General features: G+C 31.8%; 1 long non-coding RNA gene across 1 annotated transcript; it reads right to left on the bottom strand.

Moving 5' to 3' along the window:
- Positions 1–833: 833 nt before the first annotated feature.
- LOC139503776 (uncharacterized) lies at positions 834–5,621 on the bottom strand. The gene is made up of 3 exons (XR_011659190.1): positions 5,275–5,621; positions 2,075–2,162; positions 834–1,333 (listed from the first exon to the last, which is right to left on the bottom strand). It is a non-coding gene; the product is annotated as an uncharacterized lncRNA (long non-coding RNA).
- Positions 5,622–6,723: the final 1,102 nt, after the last annotated feature.

The raw sequence follows: 6,723 nt of genomic DNA, 5'->3' as shown, positions 1-6,723 counted from the left end.
CCGCCTCAAACAAGAGCTACACTATCATGTATATAACCAAAATGTGCGGAATTACATGGGATTCAATAATTTCATTGGTTTTATACTGTTACTTTCATATTTATTTTGCCATTTGAATTATAAAAACATGGGATTTTCAATATCCCATGGGACAGGGCAAAATCCCATGGGATTTACCATTATCCCATGGGATTTTTTTTGGTCCCATCGGATTATTGTTGTCCCATGGGATATTTGTTGTCCCATGGGACAAAAAAAATCCCATGGGACTATAATTATCCCATGGGATTTTTAATATCCCATGGGACAAAATAAAATCCTATGGGATTAAAATTATAAATATATATATATATAAATATAAAGTTATGTGTATGTTACAATGAATGCTGTTTGGTAGTAAAATGTTTTAAATGTATACGAGTTTTTTTTATATTTTTTATATATACATATATATAATTTTTTTTAAATTTTGTCACAAACATGTTTTTTATTTGTTTATATGACAATAAAGATTATTCTTATTTTGGAATGTATAATAATAATATTTTACAGTCAAAGAATAAAGTCCTTTCACTGAAACAAAATGATGAAATTTCTAAATAAATGAAAAAATATTGTTTTGAACTCTTTGTCTTGTTTATTCTATTATGAAAAATAGAACTGAAAAAATATTTCATATTCTGACTGAATAGTTCACTCTTTTCATGAGGTAAGATTTTCTTTGTTATAGGTTCATTGCAATACTTGTATAGGCAAACGATTTGAATTATAATATATAACTTTGTGGTGTACATAATAGTATGCTTATATTTGCAAATTTATAATATAAACACTTTTTGTTAAAGTTTTTGCTTTCTTTATTCACAACTTGCTATGTACAATTATTCAGTCCACTATATAAGAGTGAAGTCAATAAATAATTTCATTCACTAGAATATTCCTGCAATTCTTAGACAAAACATTTTTTCAATCTGTTCTTCAAAGATCTTCCTCTGTACATCTTTATTGAATCGAGAGATTCAAATGAGAAGACAAAGCAAGTTTATTTGGACAACAACATTCTAATATCTTGTTCATTCGTTCCATCTTTCAATTGATAATTACATTGTTGTATTTATATGATCAAGTTCTTGTGCATCAATGATCGTGATGATATGACTCCTTTTTGTTTATAGTCATCATGTTGAAATTTCCTCTTTCAAATAAATGTAGGAAAAAACATGTTCCATTTCAAATTAATAAAAAAGTCGCACTATGGAGAAAAATATCAGCTTTAAGTTTTCCGTTCAGTATTGATCTGTGAATGATGACCATGAAAATCCAGATTTCTGACCTAAAAATACACAAACTCAAAAATTATCAGTGAAGAGATCAATAAAATGGCTATTTTATCATGTTTATGATTAATATGATAAACTTTCATTTAAATATTCAAGTACTAAATTACAGAAATCGCTTAAATTTTATAATAGTTTAGTTAAAGTACAGCTTATTTAAAATTATAATAAAAAATATAGGCCACCGTTGAGTTAAATAAGATATCACATTTTTAATGCCAAAAAATGGCATTTTTGCACCAAAGGGAGATAATTTGGAGCTTTTTCAATGATATATGCATTTTAAAAGTCATCTGGGGCCAAACCAAATTGATTGTTTTGAATGATTTGGTGTACCATATGATAAAGATATAAATAAATTGAGTTATGAAAAAAAAATATTAAAACATTTTTCTGAAATTGTTATACCCTAGAGCCTCCTTAAATGTCATTTGATCTCTATTGGAGAAATGTCTCATTGGAAATCAGACTGCTAAGTGTTTCTTATTTTTTGTTTGAATTGATGCTCTGTTTCAAATTTGGTTAGTGTTGACTTTTATAGATTACTATAACATGTATAGGGTATGGGTTTTCTCATTACTTACAGGTCATCAATGGCCTCTAATAAGTAATTACAATGCTTACATCCACTAAATTGAACTCTGATGGATAGTTTTCTCTTTAATCATACCACATCTTATTTTAATAAATATTTAATTATTATTCAAGGACAAAATTTTTTATAACAGTGGACTTACCATTTAGGCTTTGTTGACCTCTGTAAATCTTATTTTGTTGATAATTTCTTCTGTTTATAGTTTCCCCTTTATCTTTCATGTTCTTGCCCTACACATAAAAGGGTAAACATCATTTAATGACAAAAATAACTACTACATGTATTACATAATTAGTAGGCAACTGAAAATTTTGTCTTATTTGTATATAACATCAACTTACTCATCATTCTTGCTGTTCAATATCATGAATATTATCATTATTCTATGAATATGAGGTCACAGTAAAATTAACCTTGGCAGGCAGACATCTTTTTTTTATTTGATACCTTGTAGTCATTCCATACAACAAGTAGACCTATGCTTAAAAAATCTAAGGCCAAAATTAAAAATATGTTTGTTTCCCCTCCCCCCACACAGGTCAAAAATAAGCGCCCGGGTCAAAAAATTATTTTCCACAAAAAAATCGAAATTATTTTTATCCTGAAAATAATTTGTTTCCATTTTTGGAAAGTGCTTGAAAGCAGAAGGATTGATAATCTAAATAAATACACTCAAATTGAGCACAAACAACTGATAAGTGGTCTGGACTGGACAAGTCAAACCATTCATGTGACCATGCTATGACAATCACATCCAGTTAAAAAAAACTAGAGGCTCTCAAGAGCCTGTGTCGCTCACCTGTTAATGTGTTTACTGATGTCGGCCATCTTCGTTGGTAGGCGGGGTCATTAGACACTTTTTTTTAAATAGATACCCTAGTATTATGATTGTGGCCAAGTTTGGTTAAATTTGGCCAAGTAGTTTTAGAAATGATTTTTATACAAGTTACAAAAATGACGAAAAGTTGTTCAATATTGACTATAAAGGGCAATAACTCCTTAAGGGGTCCTCTAACAATTTTGATCATGCTGACTTATTTGTAGATCTTACTTTGCTGAACATTATTGCTGTCTACAGTTTATCTCTATCTATAATAGTATTCAAGATAATAACCAAAAACGGCAAAATTACCTTAAAATCACCAATTCTAGGGCAGCAACCTAACAACAGGTTGTCCAATTCAACTGAAAATTTGTGAGGGGATATATCTTATTCTGATGGACATTTAAATCTTGAAAGATTTGCCCTAAATGTCTTAGTTTCAAAGATATAAAGCAAAACCTGCATTTTACCACTATGTTCTAATTTTAGCCATGTCGGCCATTTTGTTTGGTAGGCTGGGTCAGCGGACACATTTTTTAAACTACAAACCACAATGATAATTGTGGCCAAGTTTGGTTAAATTTGGCAAAGTAGTTTCAGAGAAGAAGATTTTTAAAAAAGTTACAAAAAATGATGAAAAGTTGTTAAAAATTGACTATAAAGGGCAATAACTCCTTAAGGTCATGTTGACTTATTTGTAGGTCTTACTTTGCTGAACATTATTGCTTTTACAGTTTATCTCTATCTATAATAGTATTCAAGATAATAACCAAAAACTGCAAAATTTCCTTAAAATAACCATTTCACAGGCAGCAACCCATCAACAGGTTGTCCGATTCGTCTGAAAATTTCAGGGCAGATAGATCTTGACCTGATCAACAATTTTACTCCATGTCAGATTTGCTCTAAATGCTTTGGTTTTTGAGTTATAAGCCAAAAACTGCATTTCACCCCTATGTTCTATTTTTAGCCATGGCGGCCATCTTGGTTGGTTTGACAGGTCACGCCACACATTTTTTAAACTAGATACCCCAAGGATGATTGTGGCCAAGTTTGGTAGAATTTGGCCAAGTAGTTTCAGAGGAGAAGATTTTTGTAAAAGTTTACGGAAGACGGACGCAGGACGACAGACGACAAACGCCAGGTGATGAGAAAAGCTCACTTGACCTTTCAGGTCAGGTGAGCTAAAAAAAACCTGCCTTCCTGGTCTGTTTACAAAGGGTAGACCCGGGGGAGGGGAAACAGACATTCTTTTAAATGTGGCCTGATAAAATGACAAAACCAAGAAAACTTATCATTGACCAAAGAACAATAAAATGCGGTCATGGTTTATATATGAATCTGCCATTCAGACATGCACACCTTACAATTGTTTCATATCTACCAAATATAATCTACCTGTAACTTTAAACATATGATAAATTGACAAAACAATGCAGTGTTTCATTGACCAATGAACCATGCATGAAAATGTGGTCAAGTTCATATAAAATATGACAGACAGATATAAGTGCATCTTACAATTATTTCATTCACTAAATAAAGGGGCCTTATTGCTTACAGTATCCGGAAAATAGACCAAACCACAAAAACTAAATATTTTCAAAGTTCCTTATACCCTGCCAATTTGTTATGGTTGTGCCTGTTCCAAGTCAGGATCCGATAATTCAGTGATTGTCGTTTGTTTATGTGTAACATATCTGTTTTTCAATTTTTTTGTACATAAATTAAAGCACAATACATTTGTACATGAAACACAAGGCTCATCACTGAGATAGTAGTCTCAGATAGAGGGAGGCGGGGTCAACCAAACTCCCCTATTCAATCTGAATGCAGGACAGAAAGTCACAGTCAAAAAGTCACACACTGTCACAGGACAAAAAGTCACAATTTAGTTTTGAGATTATTTTTCTTTGAACAAGAAAACACTCTTTTTGTATTTTTCTTGAAGTTTTATACATGAACATGATGTAGCAACTTTTAAATTAAAATTTATTAAAAACAAATAAATCAGTGCATTAGGTTTGCGCACATTACCATTACATTTGCACACAAAAATCATTACGTTTGTGTGCAGCTTTTGATTACATTTGCACGCATTTTTTAACATGTAAATATAAAAAAAAAGATATAGTACATGTAGTATGATTGCCTTTTACAGCTGACTATGCGGTATGGGCTTTACCTCGGGCTTTGCTCATTGTTGAAGGCTGTTTGGTGACCTATGGTTGTTAATGTCTGTGTCATTTTGGTCTCTTGTGGACAGTTGTCTCATTGGCAATCATACCACATCTTCTTTTTTATATTATGAACAATTTCCTAAAATTAAAAATGAATATATGTAATAAAAAGAAGATATTTCAAAATCTTTTTTCATTTATATTCAATCAATTGTCAACAAATTGTTTGTGACTTTTTGTCCTATCAACTTTGTTACTTTATGCCTGAGTTTGACATGTGTTTGACTTTTTGTCCTGTGACTTTTTGTCGGAATGTCCTGTGACTTTCTGTTCGTTTACCTTCCATCTAAATCAGTGAACTGAATAATTGTTTTTTGCAGAAGTCCGGGGAGTGTTAAAAAATCACATGTGCAAGTTGAGAGTCAACACTTACACAGGGACTACACAATACTTTTTCAGAATGTCAGCAAAAAAGAATCACTGGTGACAGGGGAGTGTAACCGATGAATTGATCCTGAATCAGATAAGATTTTCCCGGTACGTCTAAACACCGCTCAGGAGGACCTCCTGGGTGCACACATGCAGGACATACAAAGTGCACTCATGGCAGACCCTATATAGTCGCCGTCGTATCTGCACACATGATGGATGTATATATTCGTTATAGATCGTCATACACTTCTCATTTTAGAGTTAAATTTGCAAGCAACCTCTTGTAAGATTTTAAAATAATAATGCTACTAAGGCCGGAATATATTATTTCCCGGCCAATTTTCGCAATTTTTTCGCCTTATAAAATATTTAGGCGACTGTGCTTTTAGTGAATATAAACGATTACGAGGCCTCACGAATAAATATAAATATGAAATATACTGGAACATCGATTAGCATAGATCGAGCAGCAGAGTAAACTTCCACATAAATCTCGAAGTTATTTACGCCGGATAATATAGACTGTGCTCCTGAATAAAGTTGTCAAATACATTAATTTGTGTTTTTTACTTCTACAAGAAATTTGATTCAAATGCTAATTACGCACCATTTGCTGAGCAGAGAATCATTCTAAGCCAGGAACCGTCTATACCTCAGTCTATACTAACTGATAACAGTAAGAATAGAAAGTCTCTGTAAAAAGGCAGTCAATCCTAACAGAACTGTATTAACTTAATGATACATGTACATCAAGTTCCAGCACCTCACCAAGCACCCTTGCCTTGCATACTGAGATGGCAAACTGGTGTGTGTCAGTATTTTAATATAAAACTGCGTAGGTTCATATCGTTTGATTCAACGTTTGTTTGGTTATTTTTTAAGGATCGTTGTAAAATTATATCTAAATCTTTGTTAAAATACGATTTTAAATTGTTCAATTCTTTCTATTTCATAATTTTGTCAAAGTCTACTTTTTAAAGTTTTAAATTTTACAGAAAAAATGAATATTCCATTTTGATTTGAAGAAAATCTTTTTGAACTGTCATGACATGGTGTTGCAAAGCTGATTACAGGTAACTATAACATACAGTAATTTTCCATTTCGACAGTGCGTGTATTCTCGGGTGTGTATAACGTATAGTTTTCTAGAGAACATCCTGTCTACGTGTAATACAGATTGATGACATTATACAACATTTCTTTGGTTAAATGTGATAAGGTATCTGTGTCCATTCCCTATTTCAACACCACTAATTTTTCGAAGAAAAAAAATCGAAAAAAAATTTATATGAAATTAAGAAGAAAAGTAGCAAATATAAACTTCAGTAATTGCGCATTGAGTAAACATAATTCCAA

Source organism: Mytilus edulis, chromosome 14 (genome assembly GCF_963676685.1).
Source record: "Mytilus edulis chromosome 14, xbMytEdul2.2, whole genome shotgun sequence".
NCBI classification, from domain to species: Eukaryota; Metazoa; Mollusca; class Bivalvia; order Mytilida; family Mytilidae; genus Mytilus; species Mytilus edulis.
This window is presented reverse-complemented; position numbering and strand designations above follow the sequence as displayed.